A 12,031-nucleotide genomic window follows, 5' to 3' on the forward strand; every position below is an offset into this window, starting at 1 on the left:
TGACATTTGAAATTTCCCTTGATCAAATACAAATTATAACACCACAGTAATGTTACAAAAGAGCATGAAAAAGGTCATTCAACTTTTTATTGAGACTGTAGTAATGTGTCAGAAACACTGGTACTCATGGAAAATGACCACTGTCTGCTCTAGTAGCCCACCTGTGGCTGTATCAGAATGTGAAAATACTCATGCTATTGTTTTCCTGTCTGTGTTCTAACAGTGCAGACAAGGGTTGGACGGGATGTTATTGGCCCTGGGATTTTTCTTGTTTTTTTGCGTCTTCCAGGAGATTATGTGACTGTAGTTAGGGGGAACGTCAGGATGGAAGTCGTGTTTAGCCATGATGGTCTGGCCGTCCTGGCATAGAGCAGGCTTAATGGACTAGTTGGTCTTTTCCTTCCCATCATTTTCATATGTCTGTAAGAGGAATGGATAGGCTTAATTGGGGAGTGGGGACTGGTTTTCAGTGTTTTTGAAGTTCTCTTTTGACTCCACAAGGCTAAAGTCCTCAGCTTCACAGAGGACAGCATTTCCACCACATCTGTTCAAAATGCCACATTTTTAAACTAAAGTCAACGTCCAGACTCCTTATACTACCTAAATGAAGCATCTTTCGACTCTCTCAGCTCCTTGTAACTGAACTGCCATCATTGTAATACCATGACAGAGGAGCGAAAACTGAAACCTTGACTGATAAGCTCGCATTAACTCTATTGTTAGTGTGAAAGAACCCCAGCTGCAAATAGTTAACAGCAATGAAAACAGCAATTTTCAATTATATTCCACCTTTAATGTGAAAAAAAACTTCCTGTCATTTCAGAGGGTGTAATCAAAAACAAAAAATGGACACCAAGTTAAAGGAGATCTTAGAAGGGGGTCAAAAAGGTGGGTCATAAAGCAAGTCTTCAAGAAGGAAAAGAAGGTAAAAAGATATTGGGAGGGAATTCCAGAGTTTGGGGCCTAGACATCTGATGGTATGGCTTCCAATGATGAGATGAAGGGAGGCACAAGAGACCAGAGAAAGAGGAATGAACAATATGAGGAGTAGGGAGAGGATTATACTTTTGGCACAAGTTACACAGATGAGGAGGGACGAGACAACAAGGGTTTATTCAGGAGGATGAGAATTTTAAATTTGTGATGCTGGGGAGCTGGCAGCTAATGTAGGTCATAGGATCATAGGAAATAGCAGCAGGCGTAGGCCATTCAGCCTGTCGAGCCTGCTCCACCATTCAAACAGATCATGGCTGATCATCTCCATGCTATTCCCATATCCCTTCATGTCAATAGTATCCAGAAATCTATCGATTTCTGTCTTGAACATACTCAATGATTGAGCTTCCACAGCCCTCTGGAGTAGAGAATTCCACAGATTCACCACCCTCTGAGTAAAGAAATTCCTCCTCATCTCAGTCTTAAATGGCCTTCCCCTTATTCTGAGACAGAGTTCCCTGGTTCTAGACTCACCAGCCAGAGGAACCATCCTATCCACTTCTACCCTGTCATGCCCTGTAAGAATTTTGTAAGTTTCAATTGGATCACCTCTCATTCTTCGAAACTCTAGAGAATACAGACCCAGTTTCTGCAATCTCTCCTCATAAGACAATCCTACCATCCCAGGGATTAGTCTGGTGAACCTCCATTGCACTCCCTCTATGGCAAATATATTCCTTAGAGAAGGAGACCAAAACTGCACACAATACTCCAGGTGTAGTCTCACCAAGGCTCTATAAAATTGCAGCAATACATCTTTCCTCCTGTGCTCAAATCACCTTGCAATGAAGGCCAACATAATATTTGCCTTCCTAATTGCTTGCTGCACCTGCATACTAGCTTTTAGTGACTCATGAACAAGGACACCCCGGGTCCCTTTGGACATCAACACTTCCCAATCTCTCACCACTTAAGAAATACTCTGCCTTTCTGTTTTTTTTTCTGCCAAAGGATCACTTCACACTTATTCACATTATATTCCATCTGCCATGTTCTTGCCCATTTATTCAGCCTCTCCAAATCCCCTTTAAGCCTTGCATCTTCCTTACAACTTGCATTCCTCCATAGTTTTGTGCCATCAGCAAATTTGAAATATTACATTTGGTCCCCACATTCAAATCATTTATATAGCTTGTGAACAGCTGTGGCCTCAGCATTGATCCTTGCGGTACCCCACTGGTAACATCCTACCATCCTGAGAATGACACATTTATTCCTACTCTCTGCTTTCTGTCTGTGAGGACTGGTTGATGGGTGAACGGGAAAGCATACAGGGGATGAGTTCAAACGATAATAAAATGTTTATAAAACTCTTCTGTATACCTTTTTAATTTGTCATTTATAAATAAAACATAAGTAAGAAATCATGGAATGAAAAGAGACATTCAACCCTTTGAGGCAATCCATTCCATTGTACAGTTAGATTGTTAAAGGTATTCATATAACCCAATATCAAAATTCCCAGAGGGGTTGATTTTAAACCAAGTAAAGCTTCCAAAACGCTAAACCAATGAACATACACCAGATATTTTTTATCATGCACTGAATAATTTACGACAAGCTGTTATGTAAACTATTCAATCATTTTGGCCTAAATCTATCCCAAGAACCTACAATTGCATTTTCTGTCAGTCATCTGACTTTTTAAAGGAGCTTGGTGAATTTGCACATAGATTAATGAAGATCCATTCCACACATCACTCTAAGAAAAAAAATTCCTACAAATAACAGCTTCACTTGAGGTTTGACTATTTTGAATCAGAGTTCTTTAATCCCACAAACACAACTGCAGGTTTAGAAACAAAAATGCATTATATCTTCTATTCCTTTCATCAAAGACTTGAATCATATAAATATACAAATAAGGATGAGAAAAAAAACCCTATTTCACTAGTTGGTGCAGTATCTTTCATTGTTCTCCCCAATCACTGGTACTGCTAATTTCTGGGGATACCAACAAAAGAATTTGACCAATATTTTTAAAGAAAAGTCTTTGTTGTTGCTTCTAGACTATGGAGAGCAATCAAACGAGCTTCTGGAGTCCGTAGGAACATGGAATCATAGAATGGTTACAGTACAGAAGGTGGCCATTCAGCCCATCATACTCATGCTGGCTCTCTGCATAGGAACAGGAAGAGGCCATGCAGCCTCTCAAACCTGTTCTACCATTCAATTAGTTCATGGCTGATCTGTATCTTAACTCTATCCACCTGCCTCATTTTGGTAATCCTTAATACCATTGTCCAATAAAAACCTATCAATCTCTGTTTTGAAATTTTCAACTGGCCTAATCTCAACAGTTTTTTGGCAAGGAAAAGTTCCTATATCCAGGAATTGGCGATCTAGTTCACACACTCTCAATGCAACAGAATGAAGTCCTCTCTCTGGAATTGGTCATGTGATTTCTTAATGGACTATTATGTACCCATCCACCATTAACCAATTCTGAATGAGTAGCTACCCCTCTGAGAAAATAGCTGCTTTCTGGCATTTAACCTGGTGGTCTGTGGCAGGTAGTTATCAGTTTCCAATACAGCCAAACTCTGTGGGAGTTTTATGATGTAATTTAAAGTTCTATTCTTTCACAGGTATCCATTATTCTCTGTTCATTGACTTAAAATTCAATTCCTGTTTGAAGTCCTACTGCTTTGAATGATCTGCTCATGACTCACCTAATGATTCAGTAAAAATATGCTTCACATCAACTGCATAAATATAGGATAATGCACAGCAAAACGCAGACATGCCATCTGGAACTTTTTGCTTCAGCAGAAACTCAGCATCAAGTCATTGGAAGAGCAGACTTTGTACCCAGTCATTTGTCTTGATCTTGACCTCGGATGAGTTTTGGCAGTATTCCCACCAGCTGCAGTAATCCTATTTCAACAGAGGAAGGGAAAGGCCTTCAACATCTGACTAAGGACTTGTTTTTCATAATTGCCCAGGCAGAATGAATTAATGCATTCCTTCAGGAGGAGTTATATATTTTAACCCCACCTCTCCATCTGTCCTAGCAATGTTTCTTTTGTGTTAACATAAATTATATGACACTTCTCTGTCATTCAGGGGCCACATGAATGTGACTACCCATATTAGGGTGGACATCTGCAATGTCTAATGTCACTTCTGGTGGGACATATCAGTACCCAAGTGGTGCCAACAGAATGATTCCATACCCAATCTGCCAGCCTCACCCACTTGTATATACAGACTTGAACTGTGTCAGGATAGAGCAGTACAAACATTTGGTGGGTGTGGTACATATCTGTTATCCATCCCTAAACTTGCTAATTATTCCATAAATTACAACAGAAAATGCTGAAAGTATACAGCAGATTACTCAATACCTATAAAAAGAAAAGGCAGGTTCTGGTATCAAGGATCGTTCCCTCCGCGACACCCTGGTCCACTCCTCATTCCCGTCCCATGGCACCTTCCCCTGCAATCGCAGGAGGTGTAATACCTGCCCATTTACCTCCTCTCTCCTCATTATCCAAGGCCCCAAACACTCCTTTCAGGTAAAGCAGCGATTTACTTGTACGTCTTTCAATGTAGTATACTGTATTCGCTGCTCACAATGTGGTCTCCTCTACACTGGGGAGACCAAACGCAGACTGGGTGACCGCTTTGCGGAACACCTCCGCTCAGTCCGCAAGCAGGACCCTGAGCTTCCGGTTGCTTGCCATTTCAACACAGCCCCCTGCTCTCATGCTCACATCTCTATCCTGGGCTTGCTGCAGTGTTCCACTGAACATCAACGCAAGCTCGAGAAACAGCATCTCATTTTCCGATTAGGCACACTACAGCCTGCTGGACTGAACATTGAGTTCAATAATTTCAGAGCATGACGGGCCCCCCATTTTACTTTTATTTTTAGTTATTTTTTCTTTTTTACATATTTTTAATTTTTTTCTTTTGTTTATTTCATTTCATCGTAGTTTGTTCAGTTTGCTTACCCACTGTTTTTTTTCATGTTTGTACTTGCTGCTGTTCAATCTTCAGTTCGTTATCACCCTATCTGTACTAATGCTTTTTCTTTCAACACACCATTAACACATTGTTTGCCTTCGCTCCATGACCTCTCGGTCAGCTATTTGGCCTTGCCCAATCTACACCTTTGTTATCCCTTGCCCCACCCCCGGATCACTTGCTTATAACCTTTGACATTTCTAATATTTTCTAGTTCCGAAGAAGGGTCACTGACCCGAAACATTAACTCTGCGTCTCTTTCCACAGATGCTGCCAGACCTGCTGAGTGGTTCCAGCATTTCTTGTTTTTATTTCAGATTTCCAGCATCCGCAGTATTTTGCTTTTATTTTAGTGTTTAGTTCACTGCCACTTCTCTTCCAGAAATGGCTACCTTGAAGAAGTTCTGCTCTTCTCTCCGATGGGATTTTCGTTTGTCTCTTTTAGCTTGTTCACCTTCATTGCTTTCTATTTCCCTCCTGGTGTTTGATAAAGTGTCTACCAAAACTCGTTTTCACAGCCACATCTCCTTCCTCAGTGACTGTCTCCAGCTCTGACTTATTCCACGTGGATTCCAACTGCATTTTCACCCATCATGTTTTGAATCCACCCAGGATTACAGGTATCTCTGAGAAATACAATGTTCCTCGGACTGCTACTCTCACCGCATCCTGAGATCCACACTCAGTGCTCTGCGCCGCCACTTGCACACACTGAACCTTTCTCTCCAGCAGCACCGCCTCACCTTATCTCAAAGATGTTCTACTCCGCAGTTTCATTTCATCTTTCGTCTCATCCGACACATTAACAAAAAACTTTTTTTCTTCCTTTCAGATGTCAAGGAACGCAAGTTCCAGCAGTTGATGGGGACGAATGCTCCTCCAGATCCTCCTTCCGCTTCACTTCACTCTGATCCCACCCCTTCTGATCTGACCCCTTGCTGTGTATTCACTATACCCTCTGAACTCCCCCTCTCTGATGCTGAACGTTCTGTACTCAGCAAAGGTCTCAGTTTTATCCCCTTACGCTCCCACCTCAATGAATTTCGCACTCGGCACGTTGAGCTCTTCTTCCGTCGCCTCTGTCTCCGGGCTCACTTCTTTGACCAGGAGTTCTCCCCCCGACCAGCAGACCCATTCACCCGCCTCCAACATTCTCCCTCTACCAGGACCCCTCCCCCTGTCCTCTTACCCGCTCTTGATCTCTTCATTGAAAACTGTCGGCGAGACATTGGTCATCTCAATTTCTCTGCCCCCCCTCACTCACTCTAACCTGTCCTCCTCTGAACTTGAGGCACTCCGTTCTCTCAGGTCTAACCCCGACATGGTCATCAAACCTGCAGACAAGGGTGGTGCTGTTGTTGTATGACGCACCGACCTCTACCTTGCAGAAGCTCAACGCCAACTCACAGACACTTCTTTTTACCTCCCTCTGGACCATGACCCCACCACCGAACATCAAGCCACTGTCCAAAGGACTGTCACTGACCTCTACTCCTCTGGAGATCTTCCGTCCAGAGCTTCCAACCTCATAGTCCCGCAACCCCGGACAGCCCACTTCTACCTCCTTCCCAAAATCCACAAACGGGACTGTCCCGGCAGACCCATTGTGTCAGCCTGTTCCTGCCCCACTGAAATTATTTCTTCCTATCTTGACTCTATCTTTTCTCCGCTGGTCCAGTCTCTTCCCACCTACATCCGTGACTCTTCTGATGCCCTACGTCATTTTGACAATTTCCAGTTTCCTAGTCCCAACCGCCTCCTCTTCACTATGGACATCATATCTCTCTACACCTCCATCCCCCACCAGGATGGTTTGAGGGCTCTCCGCTTCTTCCTTGAATAGAGGCCCAACCAGACCCCATCCACCACCACCCTCTTCCGCCTGGCTGAACTTGTTCTCACATTGAACAACTTCTCCTTCAACTCCACTCACTTCCTTCAAGTAAAAAGTGCTGCTATGGGTACCTGCATGGGTCCTAGTTATGCCTGTCTTTTTGTGGGATATGTCGAGCATTCTTTGTTCCAGTCCTACTCAGGCCCCTTTCCCCAACTCTTTTTCCAGTACATTGATGACTGTATCGGTGCCGTTTCCTGCTCCCGCCCCGAACTGGAAAACTTTATCAACTTTGCTTCCAATTTCCACCCTTCTCTCACCTTTACATGGTCCATCTCTAACACTTCCCTTCCCTTCCCTTCCTCGACTTCTCTGTCTCCATCTCTGGGGATAGGTTGTCCACTAATATCCATTATAAGCCCACCCACTCCCACAGATATCTGGACTACACTTCTTCACACCCTACCTCCTGTAAGGACTCCATTCCATTCTCCCAGTTTCTCCATCTCCGATGCATCTGCTCTGATGATGCTACCTTCCATGACGGTGCTTCTGATATGACCTCCTTTTTCCTCAACCGAGGATTCCCCCCCCCACTGTTGTTGACAAAGCCCGCAACCGTGTCCGGCCCATTTCCTGCACCTCTACCCTCACCCCTTCCCCTCCCTCCCAGAACCATGATAGGGTCCTCCTTGTCCTCATTTTCCACCCCATCAGCCTCCATATCCAAAGGATCATCCTCCGCCATTTCCGCCACTTCCAGCGTGATGCTACTACCAAACTCACCTTCCCCTCCCTTCCCATGTCAGCATTCCAAAGGGATCGTTCCCTCCGCTACACCCTGGTCCACTCCTCCATTACCCCCACCACCTCGTCCCCGTCCCATGGCACCTTCCCCTGCAATCACAGGAGGTGTAATACCTGCCCATTTACCTCCTCTCTCCTCACTATCCCAGGCCCCAAGCACTCCTTTCAGGTGAAGCAGCGATTTACTTGTATGTCTTTCAATGTAGTATACTGTATTCGCTGCTCACAGTGTGGTCTCCTCTACACTGGGGAGACCAAACGCAGACTGGGTGATCGCTTTGTGGAACACCTCCGCTCAGTCCGCAAGCAGAGCTTCCGGTTGCTTGCCATTTCAACACAGCCCCCTGCTCTCATGCTCACATCTCTATCCTGGGCTTGCTGCAGTATTCCACTGAACATCAACGCAAGCTCGAAGAGCAGCATCTCATTTTCCAATTAGGCACACTACAGCCTGCCGGACTGAACATTGAGTTCAATAATTTCAGAGCATGATGGGCCTCCCATTTTACTTTTATTTTTCGTTCTTTTTTCTTTTTTTTACATTTTTTACAATTTTTTTTCTTTTGTTTATTTCATTTCATCGTAGTTTGTTCAGTTTGCTTACCCACTGTTTTTTTTCATGTTTGTACTTGCTGCTGTTCAATCTTCAGTTCATTAACACCCTATCTGTACTAATGCTTTGTCTTTCAACACACCATTAACATATTGTTTGCCTTTGCTCCATGACCGCTTGGTCAGCTATGTGGCCTTGTCCAATCTACACCTTCTCCTTTGTTATCTCTTGCCCCAGCCCCGGCTCACTTGCTTATAACCTTTGACATTTCTAATGTTTGCTAGTTCCGAAGAAGGGTCACTGACCCGAAACGTTAACTCTGCGTCTCTTTCCACAGATGCTGCCAGACCTGCTGAGTGGTTCCAGCATTTCTTGTTTTTATTTCAGATTTCCAGCATCCGCAGTATTTTGCTTTTATTCTGGTATCTGGGGTGTGTACTCTCCATCAGACTGCCTCAGATTTCCAATTTGTCCTTGTTTTATTTTATTATATATAGTTTAATTTTTGTGCTTTTTATTTTAATTTTTGTGCTCAGCAGGATGGCGATGTCCACGAGCTGCATTAAATCTTGTGTCAGCGGAAAGCGATTTCAAGTTCGACATAATTGGGACTAACCGATGTTCTCCAAGATGAGGTAAAGCACGGATTAGGTGCAACCACATCATCATTGCGAAGTGCTTTAGAAGAGTATCCTATTCTATACCTGTGTATACCTCAATTTCTTACACCCTCTGACACTGGATGAAGATTGCCCAAACCCATTTCGATTTGAGGACATTTTCATTCCACCACGACATAATGCTGGCCATGGATTCAAACCTAGGCCCCTGAGCAGAAAACATGGTGATGTAATCTGCCACATAGTCCAGTACTCTGTGTTCTGAATAATTGTTGGGTACCATTTCATATAATGTATGAGTAGGCTGATTTTCATGAGAACCAAACACAATAGCAACTTGCACTTGAGTAGTCACTTTAATGCAGCAAACACTCGAAAGTGCTTCATAAATTGGACAATGAGTAGGAAGTTGGGAGGAGAGATTCGGGAAGTGATTGGAAAGCAAGCTCAAAGGGATAGGTTTTGAGGAAGCTTTTGAAAGTGATGAGAGCTATAGCCAGAGAGAGGAAGGACAATTCTGCAGCTCAGGGAGTAGTGCCTGAAAAATCTGTCACTGGTAGTACAGCCTGTAGGGGAGGAAGGTGACACTCAGTGGAGTAGATAATCCCATTCGTAGGCAATGATCGAAAATTTATCACTCAGTAGCTGAGTTAGCAGAGCAGAGGATGCAGGGTTGGAGGAGGTTGCTAAGGATGTGTGAAGTGAGACCATGGAGAGATTTGCAAAGGAGGAATAGCATATGATGTTGAACAAGCAGTACAATGAACATATGACCCTGAATTTGCAAAAAGACAGAATTGCAATGTGCTGTATAATAATTGAATATGCAACACATGGAGGCTGCAACTGTCCTCCTTCCCAAAAAGGGACATAATCAGTCAATGGGTGAGCCACAAAGACGTGTACAGGAGCGTTTGGATCAGTACATGCATGAGGGTGAAGCCACTAGTACATATAGAAGTATAAAACCCTAAAAAGATCCTACTTAATTCTGGGCCATTCATTATTTCAAGTACTTCATTCCTCATATTGGCTGGCAAGTTATTACTGAGCTGACTGCCCAGAAAAGGAGGTCAACGAAACAACGGTCTTCTAATCTCACAACATTACCATGGATATCTACTAGAGGCTCAAATTTTCAGCAAAAAGCATTAGGGTAGAGTTTCCACTCCTTTACACCAGTTATGCCAATGCAATCTGGATGGAATCAGCTGAACAAGAGCAATATTGGGAACTTTTAAACATAGCTGAGATACACCCAAAACAACTTGGGTTTGTGCCCTTTTACACTGGTTCAAAATTCAGTTCTCCTGCATCAGGCCCTGTCCACACTCCAGGTTGAAACTGTGAGATTCTGCTGATTACACTGGTTCAGAAAGGCTCTTTAAATTGCACTCATTCTGCAGTGGATATGTTTTAAAAGTTTTCTCGTATCAAAAAATATTTAACTTACTAAGAAACGGACTAGTGTACAACAGTGAAATTTTCAAATAGTTCAGTCTAGCTTTTGAAAGTCATTTTCAGTGATTTAAAACCAGGTTGTTCACAGATGGAGTAATGGACACCCTGATTAAAAATGCTTATTTTAGGTGTTAAACCCATTTTCAGTTGTATTAATAAAACTGCTCCAGGTTACTATTCGTAAATATATCAAGGGATTTTTTTTAATAGAAAGAACAAGGGAAACAATTACTTTCTATTAAACTGCCCGATTGTGCTGGTTCATCTGACATCTGTAATTATGCAAATGATTTTAAGCATAATGCTGCACAATTTCGAGCACGATTTCCATATTGCGCCCAAAACGGAAATTCAATCCCTGTATGCTCTGAAAATACAGAAGGATAAAACACATAAGGCCTCCTTATCAATCCTGCTTATTTCCCTGCATTACTGGTGGTGAGGTTAGATTATAGGAGTTAACCATATTGCCTTGATAATGTAGTTTGGACCTGATTCAATGCCATAGTCAATCCGGAAAGGAGATGGTGCTACAGGAAATGGTTTAATTTGCCCACCTTTCCAACACAGATCAACATCGATATGAACGAAATAACAAATTGACCTTTGCGAAGGTGAGTGTTGACCTCATGGCAATACAGTCCTGAGGTGTGTAGTGATGAAAGCCTGACACTAACCCAGCTCCAGCATGTTTGAAGATCATTAAAAGATCATTTGAACTAATTAACTCCTTTATATTGTGGACACATTGTAAAAGACCACTCAGCAGAAAATAGATCACCATAGAAACAAGAATGAATCTGGGCTGGCTGGAGATCATTTTGAACACCTGCATATGTGAGGTTGTAGACAGAGAACAAACATGTGTGTCAATCAGTTGTGGGTGGTATTTGTAAGAATCTGTTGTTGACAAACTACTGTCTTGCAATGTGGTTCAAGATTGAAAAGCCAGACATTTCAGAGTGAAATGAGACACAACAGCAACTTGAATTTATATCGCACCCTAAATGTAATAAAACATCCCAAGGTGCTTTATAAATGTTATCAAACAAAATTTGATGCCAAGCCACAGAAAATGTTTTTCAGACAGATGACCAAAACTTGGTCAAAAAGTTAGATTTTAAGGAGCATCTTAAAAGAGGAAAGAGAGGTAGAGGGGCAGGAAGGCTTAGGGAGGGAATTCCAAAGCTTAGGGCCTTGGTAGCTAAAGGCATGACCACCAATGGTGGAACGATTAAAATTGGGAATGCTCAAGAGACCAGAATTGGAGAGGCACAGATATCTCAGGTGGCTGTATGGATGGCAGAGATCATAAAGATATGGAAGGGAGAGGCTATGGAGGGATTTGAAAATAAGGATGAGCATTTTAACACTGAGGTGTTGTTTAACCAGGAGGCAATGTAGGCTCAATGTAGACACACCTTTGCCACAACACTGTTTTCTGGCACCGCCTCACCTGTTATCTTCTTAACTGCTTACTGCCAATCATCCTGACATGCTTGAGCCAAACATATGACTTTCATTATGGGGATAGTCTAAGACAGGCATTTGATTTCTAAAGGTGATGCTTCTTGAAATTTTGATAGTCATGTCATTTTGTTAAAGCAATTCTAATGTGTGTATAAACCCAAAATGCTGTTTTGATTCTAATGAAAATTTTCTAATATGTTAATAATGATTGTTTATTCTCTTTACAAAGCCCATGCCATGTGCTTTAAGTTTCTTTAGGAAAAAATAAAATAGGTTAAATAAAATTAAATCAAGTGGGGATAAAAAGTAAACTCCCCAAAG

General features: G+C 42.5%; 1 protein-coding gene across 1 annotated transcript in view; it reads right to left on the reverse strand.

Annotated features, from left to right (window-relative positions):
* The window catches only part of LOC137378444 (cadherin-22-like), a 755,591-nt gene that overhangs the window by 679,469 nt on the left and 64,091 nt on the right, over nucleotides 1-12,031 (reverse strand). The window lies entirely within an intron of this gene.

This window comes from Heterodontus francisci, chromosome 16 (assembly GCF_036365525.1).
Source record: "Heterodontus francisci isolate sHetFra1 chromosome 16, sHetFra1.hap1, whole genome shotgun sequence".
NCBI lineage: Eukaryota > Metazoa > Chordata > Chondrichthyes > Heterodontiformes > Heterodontidae > Heterodontus > Heterodontus francisci.